This window comes from Mirounga angustirostris, unplaced genomic scaffold, assembly GCF_029215605.1.
Source record: "Mirounga angustirostris isolate CCGP_5_RB_7025 unplaced genomic scaffold, mMirAng1.0.hap1 SCAF_12, whole genome shotgun sequence".
Taxonomy (NCBI): Eukaryota; Metazoa; Chordata; class Mammalia; order Carnivora; family Phocidae; genus Mirounga; species Mirounga angustirostris.
The window spans coordinates 63,248,303-63,271,169 of NW_026991720.1; the positions used below are offsets into that span (position 1 = coordinate 63,248,303).

The 22,867-nt window shown below is 34.8% G+C and overlaps 1 pseudogene; it reads right to left on the reverse strand.

Annotated features, from left to right (window-relative positions):
• Positions 1–1,449: 1,449 nt before the first annotated feature.
• On the reverse strand, positions 1,450–22,215 carry LOC123835797 (Y-box-binding protein 1-like; annotated as a pseudogene).
• Between the last annotated feature and the right edge of the window lie 652 nt (positions 22,216–22,867).

The following is a 22,867-nucleotide window of genomic DNA, read 5'->3' on the forward strand; positions in this document are numbered from 1 at the left end:
ATCCCACTTAAAAAATGTGTAATGCACATTAGTTTTAGTTCTTTTACTGGCTATCATTACAGATTTAAACCATTTATTTCCAACAACTCCAGATATCTCTTGATAATTATCTATATGAGCTGATTCTCAAGCACTTTTTCCCCCACCTGTATGCCCCAACTGCGACCAGGTATATTATCGTTTTTACAATGTTAGAATTGATAACGTCTATAGTCTTTTGTGTAATTATGATTTTCTTTTATACATTGTTTATAGGTTTATTTGAAAGGCTTAAAAATAATAGCCAGTGTTAAGTGTATGGAAATATTATTCACTATAGAACCAATCGGTATAACTGAATCTTTAGTGGAAGAAATGTCATCAATCTTATGCCAGGAGACCTCCACCATTCAACAGATAATGCCTCAATCCATATAGTCAAATAGATTCTCATTTCTTACATCCTGTCAGGCTCAAAATTAAGCTATATTTTAAGAGGTTGCATAAGTGGGCTACAATTTCCTTTTATGCATTTTTGTTATTCCTAGAGTTTCTAACTTGCTTTTAAAATATAGATGAGAAGATTACCCCTTACCTCATCACCATCACTTCTTATTGAGTGGAATCCATTTTATTCTTATAGATGTTCTACTGACTGATGGTTCATCATTGAGATTAACTGCTTTGTAGACTTTTGTTCAGCTGTCTTTTTGGAACGCACTTTAATTGAAATCCTGGTTCAGTATCACTGTTTTTTTAATGCAATTGTATTTGTTACTTTATTTGCTCTTTTGTTTTTGCTGGAATAGATCATCAGGTATTTTTTCTCTTCTTAAAAAAAAAAAGATATGAGGGAAATAAACTTCACTGAGTCTCTTCATGCCTGAAACTAACTTTATTTTCTATCTACTTATTCATAGTTTTCTGTTAAAATATGTTTTCAAAATCACTTTATAGCTTTGGAGATATTGCTCCATTTTGTCCTTGCATTCAGTATAGCTGCTAAGAAGTCTAATAGAAATTTGATTCATATTTGCTTTTGCATAACTTGTTTCTAAACTTAGAAGTTTTTTGAGATATTCTCTTTATTTTACTTTATACTATTTTTTTTTTAAATTTAGCTCTTTATTAACAGATGCTTGCCATTTATTGATGTTTTTTGGAATAAACAAGTTGCAAACTTTTATTACAAAGTAAAAATGAGGTTCTTGAAAATCTCAAAATGACCAGATATGAAACAATTTAAACCTTTAAAGATGTATTGAGAATAAACAGGCTTTTTTTTTTTAAACACATTTGTCATTATCAAAAAGAGATATCTTTAGGTAAAAATAATTTTAAAAAACCCATGCTGCATAGATAATCCAGATAGTTCTATTTATCTGGTCAATGGACAAAAAGGAAGCACTTGAGGTCTTCAGCTCCAATCTTTTGTTCATTTCTTATTGCTGGAATTTCATCATCATTCCTTCATGTTGATTGACTGAACCAGATGATGGTAAAGATGGTAAGCCCGCATGTACTCAGCCCCCATTGCTCAGCCTCGGAGCTGATAATTCTCAGCTGCTGGGTTGGTTGCTTTTGTTTCTTTGCCATCTTGTGGTGTAGGGTTTTCTGGGTGTCTGTGTTGGTAATTGTTGTGGCAGTACCGACGCTGAGGTGGCTGCTGACCTTGGGTCTCATCTCCTTGATTTTCCTTATCTTCTTCATTGCCATTCTCTCTAGGCTGTCTTTAGTGAAAAGATCCCTTATGGAACTGTGGTCTATAACCCTGATACATATTCTCTCTTACTGGTCTACCTGTTCTCCTGCACCCTGGTTGTCTGCACCTTCCATCACTTCTCTCTGCATAGGAGGGTCAGAATACAGGGGGTGGACGCCCATAGGGTCTCCGCATGTAGTAAGGTGGGAACCGCCGCCTGAGGTAGGGCCTGCACTGTGGGGCCTGGCCTTTGGGAACAACTCTCTGATCCTCCTTCTTTTACCCACTCTCACTATTCTGGTGATTCTGCTTGTAATTGCGTGGATGACCACTGTGATGTGGATAGGGTCTATAATGGTTTTCCTGTGCTTTCTCTCTGAGATAACTATTACACAGATAGGATAATAAAAATTAAACCTCAACATTTGCTAAGTTTTCATTTGTCTAGACTGAATACCCATTATGATACAGCCTAGAAATAGAGAGGAACTTCCTCCATCTGATATATAGTATCAATGAAAAACTTACAACCTATATCATTGATACTTAATAAAGGTCTGAATGCTTTCTTCTTAGTATCTGGAACAAGGCAAAGATATTAACTCATACCACTTCTATATAATATAATATTGTATTTCTTATTATGTGCACTGAGGCAAGAGAAAGAAATAAATGACATCCAGATTACAAAGGAAGACTTAACTTAAACTGTATTCCCAGATATCGTGATTGTCTATGTAGAAAAAACTAAAGCTTCTAGAGCTAAAGGAAAGTTTACCAATGTTGTAGGATTCTATATTAATATACAAAAATAAATTGTATGCCAATACAGTACCAATGAACAATTGGAAACCAAAATTTTAAAAATACCATTTCTATAGCAAAAAAATATATAAAATATTTAGAGTATAGTTTACCAAGAGTTCCCTACATAGTAAACTAAAAACATTGCAACATGACACTAAAGAGAACCTTAACAATTTGAGAAATATCACATGTTCATGAATCAGAAGACTTAATATTGTTAAGATGTAGATTCTTCTTAAATTAATCTATGATTCAAAACAACCCCAACCAAATTCCAGAAAGCTTTTCGTTTTTAAATAGAATTGAAAAAGCTTATTCTAAAATCTATATGGAAATGCAAAGATACTGAAATAGCCAACACCATTTTACAAAAGAAAAACAGAATTGGAGGAATTATTCTGTCAGATTTCAAGACTTATAAAGCTACAGTAATCAAGACAATTTGCTCTTGGTGTAAGGAGAGACATATAGATAAAAATATATAGCATTCAGAAATAAACCTGTAAGTGAATGACTGATTGATTTTTGACAAAAATTCCAACACCATTAAAAATGGAATAATCTTTTCAACCAATGGTGCTGGGTAATTGGATATCCATACATGAACACACACACACACACACACACACACTCTAACACTTGCATCATACCATGCGTAAAAATTAATTTGAATCATTAATCTAAAATGAGAGTAAAACCTAAAAATCTTCTAGAAGCAAATACAGGAGACAATCTTTGTGACCCCGAGTTAGGCCAACATTTCTTTCAAAGAACACTCACATAAGAAAAAATCTATGTAAAAATTCATCAAATTAAAATATTTTCTTCTTTAAAAGACACCTAAGAAAATGAAGTGTCAGACCACAGAATGGTGAAAATATTTGCAAAACCTATATCCAGAACATTCAAAAAACACAACTCAATAATTAGAAGACAAACAACACATAAGAATTGGGCAAAATATTTGAACAGACTCCTTACTATAGAAGATCTATGGCTGGCAAATGAATGCATTTGTCATTATGGAAATGCAAATTCAACTTACATTATGATACCAAACCACACCCACTAGAATAGCTAAAATGAAAAAAATCTGACTATACCCAGTGTCAACAAGGATGTGCAGCTGCTGGAACTCTCATGAATTGCTGTTGGGAATGCAAAATGCTACAGACGCTTTGGAAAACAAATGGATGATTTCTTATGAAGTTAAACATATACTTACCATATTACTCAACAATTCCAATACCGGATCTTTACCCAAGATAAATGAAGACTTGCATGTGAATGTTCCTAAAGAGTATATTCATAATTGCTAGTCAGAATTTGGAAAGAAACCCAAATGCCCATCAATTGATGAATGGACAAGTTGTGGTACATCCATACAATGCAATTCAATTTTGCAGTATAATGGAATGGATTATGGATACATGCAGCATGACTGAATATCAGAAACATTCTGTTACTGCAAGGAGCCATACAAAAAAAGACTACACACTGTATAATTTCATTTATATGAAATTTCACAAAAGGCAAAACTTCATTGATAATAAGCAGATCCATAGTTGCCAAGGGTTAGGGGATAGAAAGAGGGTATTAACTGCAAAGGGCAGGAGGCAACATTTTGGTGTGATAGGTATGTTCTATATATTTATTGGATACATTTTCAAAGCTTGTTAAATTGTACACATAAAATTGATAATACTTTATTGTATAAAAATTATACCTCAATAAAGTTGACACCTCCACCAAAGAAAATAAATTTTGTCTTTGGCCCAGTTGAATTTGAGGTATCTGTCAGACATCCATGTGAAGTTGTTTAGTATGAAACTAGACATAGGAGAAACCTCCAAACTGAAGTTCCTGATCTGCGAGTCATCAGTCTATAAATAATGAAGGTGGCCAGGGGTCACATGATGGAGAGTATTTAAAATGAAAAGATAAAAAGTCAAAGGATAGGACCTGGTATAATATTTACATTGAGGAATGGATCATCACCTAATTTGACTGAACTGAATGGTTAGAGCTGATTACTACCAAGTCAGTCTAATCAAATTAGCAATTTTAGGGAGGTTAGTGATTATTTCCCTTTGTCAAAATGCTAAAATTGGTGGTGGGGCGCCTGGGTGGCTCAGTCGGTTGAGCGTCTGCCTTCGGTTCAGGTCATGATCCCAGGGTCCTGGGATCGAGCCCCGCATCGGGCTCCCTGCTCAGTGGGGGGCCTGCTTCTCCCTCTCCCACTCCCCCTGCTTGTGTTCCCTCTCTCGCTGTGTCTCTCTCTATCAAATAAAATCTTTAAAAAAAAATGCTAAAATTGGTGGAATGTGCATTGACCTATGGCTATAAATGCATTTAGGAATTTATGCTAAAGGGCATAGATAACTACCTTGAAAGTATAGCAGTTATCTTTAAGAATGAGGACAAAAGTTCCAGAGCAGATAAAATAATTAAGGATAAATATCAAACAGATAGTAGAGCTCTTTTGCTTTCTGAGGCTTATTATAATTATCAAAGTTTGGCTACTCCTCATTCATTATTTTTTATAGTCTGTTGTCCTAAAGATGCCAGGCAAATACCAAAGATAAAACATACCAAATGTTGACTAAATTTTTTCCAAATGTCATTTTATTTATTTATTTATTTACCTCTTTTATAGGGAGGCTAACAACTCTGCATTTTTTGTATTCATTTTCTGTTTTGATTCTCTAAATCTATTAAAAGCAAGAAATTGAAGAGTCTACTTTGTTTTTTATCAGAATAATTCTTTTTCTCTAGTATCCTAAATATAAGTATGTATTACCTGATTATACCAAGAAGTGTTAGCAGTCTTCCTAGAAAATCATACTGAGGGCTTCTTTTACTTCTGAAATATACTACTTGTGCTTAGTGTGCAGAGTGGTGCATTTTATTGCACTACTGCATTTCTGGGTATCTCCTATTTCTGAGCATATTTAGGAGGCTGAAGGAAGAGGTCACAAAGTTGCAAGAGATGCCACCTACACTGCAACTCTTCAGGAAAGTGGCCCTCACACTTTCTTTCCTTCTCAAACTACTGTAAATTTGGCAGCTGGAGAAAAGCATGCTGCAACTCTAACGGTAGTTGCTTGAAAGAGGACACTGATGCACACCTGGGCAGAAATGCCAATAGGATAAGTGTGTGGATTGTCTAGGACCTCAGCACGGATTGGCATCAAATCTGCTGATAGGGGTGTTCCATGCTTCCATGCCAGATAGCAGGCTACTGGTCCAAAACCAGTTATTTGCCAGTGAAGGTAAGGGAACAGGCCACTGAGCTCAAGTTGTTGGTTCACCCAGAGAGTTACTTTTTCAATTCTCTATGAAGCCAGCTGCATAGCCTCATGTTGGAAGAGCTAGGAGCTAGCGTGACTGATGGATGACTTCCTGTATGCATTCAGTGTATCCTCCCAAGAAATCTTCATTACCAGAGTAAATTGTAAAAGTCTCCTCCTTTTAAAGCCCCAAGGAAGCTGACACAGGGAGAAAATGATTAACAACAAAATGCAGCTAAACAAATAACAAAACCTGAAATTCAAGGTGGTATTACTTGTAACTAGGTCTGTTGACACAACAAAACTCTCAAAAAGGTATTTAAATGTCGACATTTTCAGGTTATATCTTCACATGTCTAGACCTGCTATTTTTCTTAAATGGCAATTAATCAAGTACATAACAAAAACAACAAAAAAAGGAAAAACAATTTTGGATTTTTCTCATGAAGTAAAGACCTCTGATTCAATCTAGTTCTATATCAGAGAGTGTAATAGAAAATTTACACAGATTTATCAAACACATACTAACATCCCTAACTTATATAATCTCTATACAATTTTTATATAGTGTGTTAATCTTGGAAAATAATTACTCCAAAAAAACTCCAATAAAACTAGATTAATTTCATTTCTTATTTTTTTCAAGTCCATAGACAATGTTTCTCTAAGAAGCTTAGCTAATTGGATAAAGTATTTCTTTCTATGGCTATACCCTTTCACTAAGCAAAGATTATTTGAGTTCTACATAATAGAATGTGTCAAAATGAACAATTCTAAAAAGAGATAGAATGATATAATCAGAGAATTATGAAAATTATGACACTATGAAGTAAGAGTAAAGTGAGTTTTGTAACATTTATTCATATCTAAAATTCAAGAATAGTATTATTGGGCTTATAAAGTAAGGATTGGCAGGTGTGCTTTTTTTTTTTTTCTTTTTTTCTTTTTTTAAGAGAGAGAGAGCACCACCAGTGCTGGGGGACTGGGCAGAGGGAAAAGGAGAGAGTATCTTAGAATCTTAATCAGGCTCCACATCCAGCACAGAGCCTGACGCAGGGCTCAATCTTACAACCCTGAGATCATGACCTGAGCCGAAATCAGGAGTCGGACACTTAACCAACTGAGCTACCCAGGCACCCCTGGTGGGTGCACATTTTATATGAAACTCATTATATCCTAAATATTTAGCACTGATGCTTGTTATAGACTGAATTATGTACCTACAAAAATTCATATGTTGAAGTCCTAACCCCTAATACCTCAGAATGTAATTGTATTTGAAAGAGAGAGTTTTTAAAGAGGTAATTAAGTTAAAATGATGTCATGATGGTATCCAATATGAATGGTATCCTTACAAGAAGAAGAAATTTGGACACAAACACAGAGGGAAGATGATATAAAGACATAGGAAGAAGATAGTCAACTACAAGCAAAATGGAGAGGCCTGGAACGTAAGCTTTCTCTCATGGCCCTCAGGAGGACCAACACTGCCAACACCTTGATCTTGGACTTCTAGCCTCCAGAACTGTGAAAAAATAAATATCTGTTGTTTAAGCCACCCAGTCTGTGGTACTTTGTCATGTCAGCTCTCGCTAAGATAATGCTGTAGCATTAGCTACAGTATAAAGCTTTGTGGAGAATTTTATACTGAAGAAGGAAAATATCCAGGTTGAATTGACTTTTTAGAGAAAACTATGTTCCCAACCATAATACTTGGAAGATATATGCAAACAGTATTAACCATAGAAAATAGTTAGTTGTGATATGAAGAATATTCTTGGTATAGTTAAGTTTATGACAATTAAAAATGTTAAAAATCCACACATTGTTCTTTTTAGTACCTTTGAATTATGAGATTCTAGTTAGATACTCAAACTCCTCTCTTCAGTTGCTAATTCACAACACTGAATAAAAGAGAACTCTTAAATGAGTAAAGTGTTGCCACTTAGTTTCAATTGGCATTTTAATATATGTGAGAATCATTGATTAAGCTTTGAAGGATTTTGTAGCATACTATCTTTACATAGGTAACTACAATTAAATTTACCCATGAGAAAAAGTGAAAAGAAATCAATTCTTATGGTAAATAGATTTAAAATCTAATTTTTACATTAATGAGGTATGATAGAGCAGAGTTTGCTAAACTATTCCTATAAAGGGCCAGATAGTAAATACTTTATGCTTTGCAGACCACATGGTCTCCATTGCAGATAATAAACTATGAAGCAACTATTGATGTTATGTAAATGGTGCCAATAAAACTTTACAAAAATAGGTAGTGGCTGGATTTAACTTTCAGGATGTAGTTTGCCAACTCCATAATAGAGGGCAGAAGGTTTATAGGAAAAAGGCCAAAAGAAAAATAGCTTTTTCTAGTGTTGAGTTTGATTTGGGGAAAGTTTCTTTTTTCCTTTTTGTTTTTAAGGTCAGATTTTCTTTTCCATATAAAATGATCAGAATTTCTCCCATCTAACCTCATTTAAAAATAAGAACAATAAAGTAGATTTCGTTGGAATCTCTCTTTGGTGAGGTAAATTTGTAACACTATTTGTCTAAGACTCAGGAAAGTACGAAACATCATTTTACAGTTTTTAAAGAATTTGTGTGCAATCTCTTAGGGCATTTTTTTTTTCATATGATTTTCCCTAACTATATTATGTACTGAGAAGGAAAGTTATTTAACAAGACCAAGACCCACTGCATGAGATGTTTGGGTAACATTTACTAGGCTTAGTTACTGGTTATTCAGGGCCTTGTATCTTTGTATGATATGCCCACAGTGCATTTCTAAAAGTCAAAAGTGAAAGCACTATTTTTTCCTTAAATGCCAGTAGTTTTCATGTATAGAGTTTGAGGAGGTATACTATCACAGAGATTACTGGAAAATTACGTTAGTTTTTATTAGCTGTCTCTGTTATCTTTATTGATGGTGAGAGCAGAAAAAAACAAATCATAAATTTTCTGCAATCCTCCTGCCCTGATAGAATTCAGGAAAATGGAATGTGGAGAAGAGACTTTACTTACCAGGAGTGTAGGAGAAGGGAGATAGTTCCTGTACCTAGTGGGTCAGGGAGAAAGGGTTAAAAAAGAGAGATGGGAATTTGGGAAAAGAGATGTTTAAAGCAATGGGAATTTGGGAAAAGAGATGTTTAAAGAGGATCTGTAGAAAATCATCCTATATAATGTGATGTAATCCCCTTTCTGTGTCTCTAAGAAAAAATAAATCTTGAAAACCTGTATGCTTGTAGAAGAGTTTGAATTCTCTTTTTGTGCTGCAAAAGATAACTTTTGAATTTGGCATTAGCTTGAGAACAGTATAACTCAGTCCTGTTATTTTTGGATTTTTTTCAGTGGCGATGATTTCATTAATGAAAGTTTCTCTAAGTTCTGAATCTCAAGGGTCTTAGAGAAGTGTTTGTGCAAATCACTTCTTTATTGGGCAAAGCTACCAGTGATCAAAAGTCCTCTAAAAGGGATTACATTTCTTGTTTTTCCCTCTCACAGAAAGTTGGTAGTTGTACTCCACATATGCTGAGGTGGAAAACCACCTGGAACAAATTTTGTGTGCCCTTTTTTTTTTTATAATGCAAAAGTAAAACAGAAAAGCCTTTGTCCTAAGGGGGGGAAAATGTAGGAGGACTTTTTCTTCAACTTAACAAGACTAGCTCCTCCTCAGGGGTTTCAGAGCTCTAATTTATAATAAAGTTGGAGGTCTCCTGGAAGTGAAGGCTGTGATGATCCCTCAGCCAGTCCTCCCACCAGTTACAGTTTTGGGGGACTAAATGGCCCCAGCCAAGGCCCTGGGATAGGGAAGGCAATACGATCTTTCATCTACAATTAACAGTAGGGTAGCCTTGATCAAAAGGGACAAAGGGGACAGATACTGTAACTTGCTCTCACCCTGTTATTGTAGAATGTGGCAGTGTTTTTAAATGGAAAAGCTTGGTTTTTGGGAGTTATGACATCGAAAACTCAGGTTTACTGTGGCAAGCTCATCTGTTCTCAAGTTTCAGTGGCAGTCAGTGATGAAGATAAAGTCAGTGAACAAGTTCACATTTGAAATATAGAGTTGTCAGAAATGCAAATGCCTGGGGCACCTAGTTGGCTTAGTCAGTTAAGTATCTGCCTTTGGCTCAGGTCATGATTCCGGTCAGGACCCTGAGATCATGACCTGATCCAAAGGCAGACGCTTAACCAAGTGAGCCACCCAGACGCCCCTGAAGTAAATTTGAAGAGAAGTGCATGGTGATCCTGCAGCCTCATATTTCCAGAATTATTTTTACAGAGAAGAGGCACTTAATAATAGTCTGATAAAGATATTTCTCTGTGGATTTGTTCTATCAGAAAAACTACACTGCTATAGCTGTCAGTGAAGTCAACTGACCAAATGATTGCTTTAATCGTCTATAAAGGTAAAAACTTCTTTTGAACCTATTTTGGAAACAGCTTAATGGTTTTTAATATCACATAAAATATTTTAAAATACATTCATCCTGGGGTACTTGTGTTGGTCCAGAGGACATGCAACTTTTAAAGAGTTGGGGAACAGTTTGGTATAGGAGACATTAATTACAAAACAATTTCTCAGGGAACAAGACCATGTAGGTTTATGGTGCATGGCTGCCCGATGATTTCCAGGTTTCAATGGCTCCAGTAGATAAAGGGATATTTGGCAAGGTCAGAAGAAAAAAGAACAGATTTATCCTTCAAGTTTGAAAGATAACTGCCCCGAGTGGACAGAAGAGGAAGAACCAAAGTATTTCTGGTGACCTGCCTTCTTTTTTTTTTTTTTTTTAAGGATACTTTAGTAAGAAGAAACCATTAACCATTTAGGGACAGTTTTGGAGCACTGATACTCGGTATTCAGAAAAATAGGGTCAAAAGCCAATAGCTCTTGTCTAGGAATGCTGAAGGGAACCTAATAAAAATGGTTGACTCTACAAAACACAGGAAGGACATTAAGAATTCATTACAGTAAACAATATAATGGCATATGTGCTATGAAATAAAATTTCCCTAACCAAAGGTTGGAAATTCCTGTAATTCTCTGGTTGTTTGACAATTCTAAATGAGTTCTTGTACCTAGAAACACATTCTGTAAATAAGTTATGAAATCCCCTTGTAGTCATTTTGCTATGGTATTAGCATGACATTTGTCACTAATATGATGCAAATATATTGTTTATACACTTAGAATGCCAGTAAATTTGATATGACATTAAAATATGTAGCTGAATGCCTCTGGTGTCAGTTCTGGCTCATTTAGACATTGTCTTTGAATAAATAAATAGCTTAGTTGATGGCACCTTTTAAATTTTTTCTTCTACTTGATTTTAATAGATTATTGCCTCTCTCACTGCTATTTGAAATGTTTTCTTCATTCATTTACAACATAAATTAACATGTCATTTTTTTCATGAATTTTTGAAAGCAGATAGGATAGTGATAGTACTTGTACAGTGTGCATCTGTATGCAGATTTCAAAGCTTTAAATAAGTCGTTTGAAGAAGAATAGGCCTATATGAGCATCTGTCATTGCTATGCAATTATGGTAGCTAAAATTGCAATGTCACCATTAGAATATGAAACAATGCCAGAGCTGTGGTAAAATAAAAGTCAATTTTAGAAATAGCAACTGCTGGCTGTTCGTTACTTTACGTATTCTGAGGTTATCCTCTGACCTTGAGAGGAAATGTTTTTGTGAGTATTGATCAATATGATTACCTTTTTACATTTATAAAACTCACTGACCCCTTTTGTTTTTGGCACTTAAATAAAATAAAGCCAATAAAATAAAAAGTAAATATAGTCTTTCAACTGTTGGATGCAAATATAACCTTTTATTTGTGAAGAATATGGCAATTATACTATGTATGATAGTATTTCATTTCTTGACATCCATTGCAATATTTTGAAAAATACATTAATATATTTATCTTTCTTTTAATATGTATAAATTCTATTATCCTATATTTTTATTGATTACTATTTTACTTGATTAAAGTAAAGCTTCAATGTTCATATGTTCTTTTTCTTCAATATCCTTTTATTATTATGAAGTACCCCTGCTTCTCCCAGGATTCATAATTAATCTATAATCAACCAAAATTTTTTATGATTTAACTTGTGTTCATTCTGCTCAAGATATTTTAGTAACCATTATAACCTGGACAATTGTACCTAACGATCCTTTCTTCAGAAATGAACTTTATTGCCAGTTCTAGATATCAAGGCTTATGTAACTCAACCAATCAGCTTAATCTAAATCTGCAGAGACATTTCTCTGAGCTGCTCTTTTCTCTAAAGCATTGCCATACAAGCCTTCTCTTTCTTAATTCCCCCATTCTTTCAAGCAGGTTCAAATATATACAAATATAATATATAATCTTTCTAGCTGTTCTTATATAAATATATAATCTTTCTAGTTGTCCTTGTATAAATATATAATCTTTCTAGTTGTTCTTTGTGATATGGTTGCTCTGAAACAAGCTAGTCTGCCATTTGGAAGCCATATTCTACTTTTAATCAGAAAAAAAAAATATTGTCTTTTACTAGTGCTTGTATTTCACTTTTTAAAAAAGTGTATTCCTTACCTTGGAGCTTTGTTGTTTATTCTCATGTCTTTGCTCTCTTCTTGCATCTTTTTAATTTCTTTGACTTTTTCCTGAATCGTGTGAAAATTTCTAATTTTTCTTTCTACTTCACTAAGCTGATTTTTGTTTCTATTGACAATAGTTGAGGATACTAATTTATTATTATTTTTCAAATTTTAATCTTTGTCATTTGTAACCTTGTTTTTTTCATTGTCTTTACATTTATACTAGTGTTTTTTTGTCTGTTTGTTTTTGTTTTTTAAATTTTATCTGTTCTCCTCTTTGGATATCTGTTTCAAATAGCTATATCTTTGGGGCGCTTGGGTGGCTCAGTTGGTTAAGTGTCTGCCTTCAGCTCAGTCATGATCCCAGGGCCCTGGGATTGAACCCCACATCTGGCTCTCTGCTTAGCGGGAATCTGCTTCTCCCTCTCACTCTCCCTCTGTGCTTGTTCTCTTTCTCTCAAATAAATAAATAAAATCTTAAAAACAAAACAAACAAAAAACAAATAGCCATGTCTTCTTGTCAATTCTTGTGATTACAATTTTCTAAATATTTATGTTTTTGCAACTTATATTTAGAGATGTTATTTCTCTGAAGGTTCACTAAAGAGGTCCAATTCCCTTATTTCATAAGCTTTGTATTTAACTTTCTCATTTTTCCTTCTTACACATAAACTCTTGACCAACATATAATAAAAGGCTATATAACCTTTGGTTTCACACTTTGTTCAATTGGATACTTGCCAAATACATTCGCAGTTGCATAGATTGAAGTCAGTTTGGTGCCCACCACACACATTCTAATGCCCAGTGTCTGGCAGGAGACCATCAGTGGCTCAGCATATACTCATTTAGTCTCTGCTCCGCTCTTGGAATAGCATCAACTAACTAGAGAGTCTGGTTCTCTTTCATTTGATTGATTGATTGATTGATTTATAAGATTTATGTATTTATTTGAGAGAGAAAGTGGGGAGACAGGCAGAGGGAGAAAATCCTCAAGCAGACTCCCTGCTGAGCATAGAGCCCAACTTTGGGCTCTATCCCAGGACCCTGAGATCATGACCTGAGCTCATGAAGTCAAGATTCGGACACTTAACCAACTGAGCCACCCAGGTGCCCCGGTTCTCTTTCATTTTAATACAGGTATTATATGAAAAACTCAAATTCTATAATTCACTGCCTCCAGGGATTTCTTTTCACTTTTTCAAATACTGTGTTTTACTTGAGCGTACTATGTTTTCTAAATAAAATATTTATTTGAGGATACTTTATTTCCCAATGAACCACCACCATGGATTCCCCTGCATATTCTACTTTGGGAATTGCATTCTCTGAATGAAAGTTATATGTCTCCTTTCTCCAGCACTACTTTCCATCCCTATGTTCTTATTATCTTAGATTCTCATTTACATGTTTCTGTCAAGAAGCCCAAAACTTATCTTGAATTATCTTAAATTGTAACTCAGATGACCATATGTCTGTTCTAGGTTTTAGTTTGTAACTGACTTGTTTATCTATACCTGGGATTCCAACAAAATAATTATGCTGCCCCTTTCCCGTGAAAGTGGCTAGATAGAGATGATGACTTTCTGATCACTCTAATTTTTATCTGACCAATAAGCTGTAGTCTTAAGAATGGTTTATGTACACATTGTGGTGTGGTTCTAACCTAATATTCTTTACATTTTTATGTAACACCTAAAAAAAGTGAATGAAGATCAAAATATTCTAAGTTTTTCTCTTAGTGTTCTTCTTTTCTTCTTATAAATCTTTGAATGCCACAAGACAGAAACTTTATCTTAGTATAACCTGAAACAAATCACAGAGAAAGCAAAAGAAGAGCTGAGTTTGTGAAATGCTCAGTCAACTTTGCAGAAGAATTGGCTTAGAAAAACTTCAGATAAAACTTCAAACTCTGTAAGACTTATCTAAACAAAAAAAAAAATAGACATTTAGGTGGTGCCCATCACCAAAGACAGTGCATTATACTAAAATAAATAGGGAAATACCTTTTAGCTATCATCATTATCAATAGTTATTTTTTGATCCTTAGAAAATGTTTATAAGCATATTGGAAATGGCACTTTTCTTGTTCCATTCTATCTGTTAAACTCAGAATGGATTTAAAGCAATTAATAAGAAATCGATTTTTGTCCTTGCAAAACCAAAATCTTAAATATGTTTTTTTTGTTGCATTAAGGAATGAATCAATGTTTAACTATTTAATTTTTAAATAGCGAATGATGCAACAGATGCTACCAGATTCACATAAAAAAGTATTGCTCTCTTATGGTGCTATAAAGGCTTTGGATGCATATTCCAAATGGATGTACAATTAAAGCTTACTGATAGAGTATATGTGAATTCAGCAGCAGCATTAAAAAATATGATTGATGAAATAGTAGTATGTCTTACAAGAAAACTGCTAGCCTTTTTAGTATTTAGAGTGTACATTTTAAAACTGGCTTTTCTAACACACAGAAGACAGAGACTTAAAATGCCAAGATGGAGGAATTTATCCCAAATGAAAGAACAAGATAAGGCCACTGCCAGAGACCTAAGTGAAACAGATACAAGTAACATGCCTGAGGGAGAATTTAAAGCAACAATCACAAGGATACTCACTGGACTTGAGAAAAGAATAGAGGACATCAGTGAGACCCTTACAAAAGAGATAAAAGAGTTAAAAAAGAATCAATCAGAGATGAAGAATGTAATAAGCAAGATTGGAGGTAAGCTAAATGCAATGAACAGCAGGCTGGAAAAAGCAGAGGCATGAATTAGTGATCTAGAAGACAAAATAATGGAAAATAAAGAATCTGAACAAAAGAAAAAAAGCATTGTACAACATGAGAATAGACATAAGGAATTCAATGACTCCATCAAATGTTATAACATTTGAATTATAGGAGTCCCAGAAGAAGAGGAAGAAAAGGGGCAGAAAATTTATTTCAAAAATAATAGCAGAACCCTTTCCTAATCTGGGGAAGGAAACAGATCCAAGAGGCACAGAGAACTCCCATCAAAATCAACAAAAGCAGGCTAACACCAAGATATACTGTAATTAAATTTGCAAAACATAGTGATAAAGAAAAAAAAAAATCTTAAAAGCAGCAAGACAAAAGAAGTCCTTAACTTACAAGGGAAAACTCATAAGGCTACCTGGAGATTTTTCAACTGAAGCTTGGCAAGCCAGAAGAGAGTGGCATGATATAATCAAAATGCTGAATGGGAAAAATCTGTAGCCAAGAATACTCTATCCTGCAAGGCTATCCTTCAGAATAGAAGGAGAGATAAAGAGTTTCCCAGAAAAAGAAAAACTAAAGGAGTTCATGGCCACTAAACCAGCTATGCAAGAAATATTAAAGGGGACTCTGAGTGCAAAGGAGAGACAAAAGTGACAAAGACAAGAAAAGATCAGAGAAAATCTCCAGAAACAGTGACAAAACAAATAATAAAATGGCAATAAATACATATCTATCAATAATTACTTTGAATATAAATGGATTAAATGCTCCAATCAAAAGACATAGGGTGTCAGAATGGATATGAAAGCAAGACCCATTTATATGCTGCCTACAGGAGACTCATTTTAGACCTAAAGACACCTGCAGATTTAAAGTGAGGGGATGGAGAAACAGTTATCATGCAAATGGATGTCAAAAGATAGTCAGAGTAGCACTACTTATATTGGATAAATTAGACTTTTTTTGTTCTTTTTTTTTTTTTGGTGTGAAGCCTATTTTTTTTTTTTTTAGTTTTTATTTAAATTCAATTTGCCAACATATAATACATCATTAGTTTTTAATGTAAAGTTCAAGGATTCATTTATTGCATATAACACCCAGTGCTCATTCCATCATGTGCCCTCCTTAATGCCCATCACCCAGTTACCCTATCCCCCCACCCACCTCCGTTTCCGAAACCCTCAGTTTGTTTCCTGATGTCAAGAGTCTTTCATGGTTTGTCTCCCTCTCTGATTTCTTCCCATTCAGTTTTCCCTCCCTGCCCCTCTGATCCTCTGCGTTATTCCTTATATTCCACGTATGAGTGAAACCATATGATAATTGTCTTTCTCTGATTGAGTTATTTCACTTAGCATAATACCCTCCAGTTCCATCCATGTCAATGTAAATAGGTATTCGTCCTTTCTGATGGCTGAGTAATATTCCATTGTATTTATGAACCATATCTTCTTTATCCATTCATCTGTTGAAGGACATTCTGGCTCCTTCCACATAGACTTTTTGTTCTTGTAATGTTTTTATCCTGCAATGGTATCAGGGTAGTGCTGGCCTCATGGAATGGTTTTGAATGTGTTCCCTCTATTCTCCATTATTTGTAATAGTTGATGAAGATTGCCATTATTTTTATTAAATGTTTGGTAGAATTCACCAGTGAAATCGTGTGGTTTTGGGCTTTTCTGTGCTGGGAGATTTTTGATTTCTAATTCAGTTTTCATTCTTGTTATTGGTCTAAGAAGATTTCCTATTTCTTGGATTTAAGATTCATGATCCAATTGTGGTAACTTGTGTGCTTTTAGGAATTATATTTTTTTTCCAAGTTATCTGATTTTTTAGTATATATTTGTTTATAGTAATCATACTATGTATTTTTGTGTTTATCTGTTGTACTATTTTCTTTTCCACTTCTTACTTTGGTTTTTGAGTCTTCTCTCTTTTTTTTTTTGAAAAACTGGTCATTCCTTTGATTGTTATGTTTTTGTTTATTCTGGTCTCTTATTTATTTCTGATTTTTCTTTGTTACTTCCTTTCTCTACCAAATTTCAGCTAAGTTTCTTCCTTTTCTAATTACCTGTGGTGTAACATTAAGTTGTTTATTAGAACTTTTTTTCTCAATACAAGCATTTATAGCATAAATTTCACTCTAGCATCTGCTTTTGCTATATCCCATTGGTTTTGGAATATTGTGTTTTCTTTTTCTCTTGTTTTGAGACATATTTTGATTTGCCATCTGATTTCTTATTTGACCCACTGCTTGTGCAGTAGTGTGTTGCTTAATATTTACATACTAAATAATTTATATTTACAAAAAAATAAAAAAATATATATAAATATATTTAAGCAATGAGCATCCAGGTTCCAGGTTCTATAAACTAATACTTAACTTGAATCTTGAGCCAGTATTTAAACCATATTTATCATTTGAAATAGAAGATATTTTATAGGGGTGCCTGGGCGGCTCAGTAAGTTAAGCATCTGCCTTCAGCTCAGGTCATGATTCTGGGGTTTTGGGATCAAGCCCCACATCAGGCTCTGTGCTCAGTGGGGACCCTGCTTCTTCCTCTCCCTGTGCCTCTCCCCCAGCTTGTGTGCTCTCTCTCTCTCATATAAATAAATACAGTCTTAAAAAAAGAAGATATTTTATACACTGTATGTATAAATGTGAGATTTATTTTAAATGACACATGCCACTCCACCTATAGATTTCATTAGGTAGTAAGAAATTAGCTACTCTCAAATTTCTAATGGGAAAGTTCTCAAAATATTCTGTTTCTTGTCAATAGATGAAAAGAGAAAAATCCTAAAGAATTATTTCAGAGCTTCTCAGTACTCCATGATGATAAACTTTTAGGAGAAATCCTCAGTGGCTTTTACTTTTCAGCTTTTACCCAGGGCTGTATCTCAAGAATCTATATCATAGATTTTTAAGAAAAGACAGAAGTCTTATGTAGAGGAATGATTCAGTCATTCAAATATTGCTTATCTGATAACCCTGAAGATAAAGAACACAGCCAAGTAATAAGGAGACAATTATTTTTAAATAAACACACACACACACACACACACACAACAAACGTCAATGTGTACTTTATTATTGGGCCAGAGTCATTTGTCCATCAATTAGAAGTTACTTAATGTTTCTGAACAATTCTATCCAGCTTGAATATATGATATACCATCTCCTGTATGTTCTTAATAAAACTTTAGAAGGTGTCTACAGAGAGGATATTCTTAGAGGCAGGGATATCAGCAATAACAAGAAGAGATATCTGAAAGTGAAGCAAGACAAAAGTGTTAAAGAACAGAGAGGATAGTGCCATATTGTAACAACAACATCATCCTTTTTTCTTGACCCTCTTGACTATTTTAACTTGTTATTGTTGTTGTTGTTGTTTTGACATATAATTGGCATATAACATTATGTTAGTTTCAGATGTATAACATAATGATTTGATATTTGTGTACACTGCAAAATGATCACCACAATAAATCTAGTTCCCCCATCACCATGTAAAGTTACATAATATGCAATACAATGTTATTGACTATAGTCACCAGGTGTACTTTACATCCTCGTAACTTATTTATTTTATGACTGAAAGTTTGTACCTCTTAATGTATCTATTAAGTCCATCTGGTTTAATATGTCATTTAAAACCAATGTTTCCTTATAGATTTTCTGCCTGGATGATCTATCCATTGGTTAAGTGGGATATTAAAGTCCCCTAATATTATTTTATTGCTGTCAATTTCTTCCTTTAGGTCTGTTAATATTTGCTTTACATATTTAGGTGCTCCTATGTTGGGTGTATACATATGTATAAATGTTATATCTTTTTGTTGGATTGACCTTTCTATCATTATGTAATGGCCATCTTTGTCTTCTATTACAGCCCATTTAAATTCTGTCTTCTTAGGTACAGGTATAGCTACCTCAGCTTTTTTTTGGTTTCCATTTGCATGAAACACTTTTTTCCATCCTTTCACTTTCAGTCTGTGTGTGTATTTAGATTTGAGATAGATATCTTGTAGGAGCATAGAGATGGTTCTTGTTGTTGTTTTTAATCCATTCAGCCACGCTATGTCTTTTGGTTAGAGAATTTAAATGTAAATTTCATTTACATTTAAAGAAATTATAGATATGTATGAATTTATTGCCATTTTGTTAATTGTTTTATGCCTATTTTCTCTCTGTTCCTTTCTTCTTCTCTAGCTCTCTTGTGATTTGGTCTTTCTTTAGTGTTGTACATAGATTCCATTATCATAATCTTCTGTGTGTCTACTATAGGCTTTTGGTTTTTGATTGCCATGAGGCTTACATATGTCAGCCTATATATATGTGTGTGTGTGTGTGTATATATATATATATATATATATATATATATATATATATATATAATACCAGTCTATTTTACTTTTATAGCAGTTTGAGTTTCAGTGCACTCTAAAAATCTACATTTTTACTCCCCCTCCCATATTTTATGTTTTTTAAAAAGATTTATTTATTTATTTTAGAGAGAGAGGGAGTGAGGGGAGGGGCAGAGGGAGAGGGAGAGAGAGAATGCCAAGCAGATTCCATGCTGAGCGCAGAGCCAAATGTGGGTTTCCATCTCAGGACCCCAAAATCACAACCTGAGCTGAAACCAAGAGTTGGATGCTCAACTGAATGAACCACCCAGGTGCCCCCATTTTATGTTTTTGATGTCAAATTTTATATTTTTTAATTTTGTGTGTTCTTTATCTAATTATTTTATAGTTATTTTTACTACTTTTACCTTCATGCTAGCTTTATAAGTGATGAGTCCTCTACCTTTACTATGTATTTTTCTTCTGTACCTGTGAGATTTTTACTTTCATATGTTTTCTTGCCCTTTCTTTTTAGCTTAAAGCAGTCCCTTTAATATTTCTTGTAAGGACAGTTTAGTGGTGGTCAACTCCTTTAGTTTTTGCTTGTCTGGAAAACTTTATCTCCCCTTCAATTCTGAATGATAACCTTGCTGAGTAGCTGCTGGGTTTGGCAGGGTGGGGCCATAGGAGAGTGCAGAGGCAGGGCAAGCTGTACTAGCAGGGGAAAGGGACAGTGCAAAAATGGCTCCTGCCAGGGCTAGCACAAGCAAAGTAGAAGGAAAGTGCAAAAATGGTGCCTTCTAGCACTTATGTCCTTGGAGAAAGTTCTAACAGAGCCCTGACCCTCTGACAGATGCTTTAACATTAGCCAATGAGTCACTTTCACATATGGTCTAGGTGTTTTCAATTTGCTGCTTTTGCTCTGGGACTTGGGGCAACTGAGTCTATGTGTGAGCCCTTTAACAGACAAGTCTGAGTTTCCTACAGCCCTTTGGGTCTCCTGGGCATAAGCACAATTGCTTTTCAAAGCCAGACATTTTGGGGGCTCTTCTCTGATGCAGGTACCAAGGGTTGGGGTGCCTGATGTAAGGCTCAAACCCCTCATCCCTTAGGGATATACTCTGTATTCCTGACATTTCTCCTACCTGTGGGTTGCTGCATGGGGCAGTGGGGTTTTTGACAAGACTATGTGTCTGTCTCTCCTACCAGTCTCAATGTGGTCTTTCTATCCTTTGTTGTAGAGGAACTGTTCAGCTAGTTTTCAGGTCTTTTTGAGAGAATTGTTCTATATGTAGCTATAGATTTTGTGTGTCTGTGGTAGAGGTGAGTTCAGGCTCTTTCTACCCTACCATCTTGAACTATTCCCTTAACTTGGATCTTATTTTTCCCTCTCTTACTGATATATTTACTGATATAACACCTACCTACCCTCATACTATCTTAACTATTCATTGAGATTTGTTTTTCTGAGGTCAAGAATATCCAGGTTGTTGCTAGATTCAATGACATTTTTTTCCAATTCTATTATCTTCAGTACCTCAGATGCATTTCAAACAGAAGGTCACTTCTGTCTTCCCTTGACTTCTGCAGCATTTCAAAATCCTGGTGCTCTGAAGTATCTCACTTTTCTCTTTTTTTGGTATCAACAATCTCTCTCTCTCTTTTTTTCTCTCCCACAGCCATCCTCCTACTATTCTATAGCTATTGCTTACAGCATAGATCTGTCTCTTCCTATTGTTTATCCTCTTTGTTTCTTCTCTCAGGAATTTTACCCATTTTTCTGGCTTCAGTGATTACCACATTAATGGTAATTCCTAAATAGGAAATGTAGTGATTGAAGAGGAATGAATGGACACAAATCTGAAGGTTTTCATTGAAATAAATCAAGAAGCCAGTATTTGATTTATTCTGCTGTTGAGCTTGGTGCAGAATGAGTATTAAGCTATTATGTTTTTTGTTTGTTTGCATTGTTTTCTTTTGTTTTGTTTTTCCTTAAAGAAAAGCTATCTGCCTTTTTAAGTAGCTTGCCATAAACATAGGAAATAGATTAATATCATAGTACTGAAGGAAGTGGAATGAAAGAAGTTTAAGTGGAGAAGTGTGTTGGTAAAATCCTAAATATCATTTGAAATGTCACTCACAAGGGGATTTTTGAAGGGACTTTTTCACTTAAAGTCAAAGTATTCCATTTATAGTTTTTTTAAGCAAACTCTTTAGGCATAAATTTGCATATTATTAGTGGATTTTGGCCCAGGATTTACTTTCCATTTTTAAGGATGGCAAATCATTAATACGTTGTCTGGAAAGCTTTGAGCAAAGCTGATTTCTTTAATATTGTCCATTTTGTAGGTGGTGTTACGCCCTAAGAACATGAGTCATGTAATTTTCAGTGAAAAAAATAATTATAGTGATAGGGAAAAATCTGTGTTCTAAGATGGCCAACCGAGCCAGCAAGGGAGTCCCAGTCCCTGCCCCGGGGCTCTTCCGGGTTCTTCTCCCTGGTCTGCTTCCCTCGCGCGAAAAGGATTCCCGCATGCGCCAACGTGCCAAGTATGCGGAAGTAGAAGTGTATAAATTACCCCTTCTGTGCTCTGGGCTCAGACCTTTGGAGGTCAAGCTTCTCTGGGCCCGCCAGCATTAAATAAACCTCCGATCCTCCAAGATCTCCGAGTGCCACTTGATCCTTCCACTGGGCGATCCAGTCCGGGTTCCGTAACAATAGCAGGTATGAGGAGGTAATATAGTCTTCATGCCGTTCCTGACTAATTACATAGTTATAAGACAAATTCTCATTAGAACAAAAGAAATTGATGTGACTCTCCCTTCTTTTTTGGTATCATTTAAGTGGACAGTGAGGTGTTTTGTTTTTGTTGTTGTTCCTTCTTTGGATAATAAATATAGTGAGCTCCTTTTAAAGATTTACCATGCTCCTCCATATTTGAATTTATTCTTTGTTGACAATCTATGTGACACTAAACTCACAACCCCAAAAATGAGTATATAATTTTCTATTGTACTCCAAAGTAGAGCAACGCACTAAACATATTTAAAAAAATCACAAGCAGTTTTCTGAGAAACCTCAATGCTTATATATCACTGATCAGAATCCAGTCATTTGGTTACCCTTATATGCAAGGGTCTTTAACCATATACATAACTACTTCTATGGGGAAATGGCTATTGGATAGACAACTGATAGTCTACTTAACACTCTGACCACTTATCTCAGGGCTAAATTTGCATGCATTTTCTATTCCTGTCATACCAGGTAGATGTTAAAATTCTCATCTTGCAGATGAGGAAACAGAGGTTTAGATGGGCTAAATAACTTGCCTGCAGTCACACAGGCAGCATGGTGTAGAACTAGGAATTGAACTTCTCCTTTACCCAGCTGCTGTCTTAA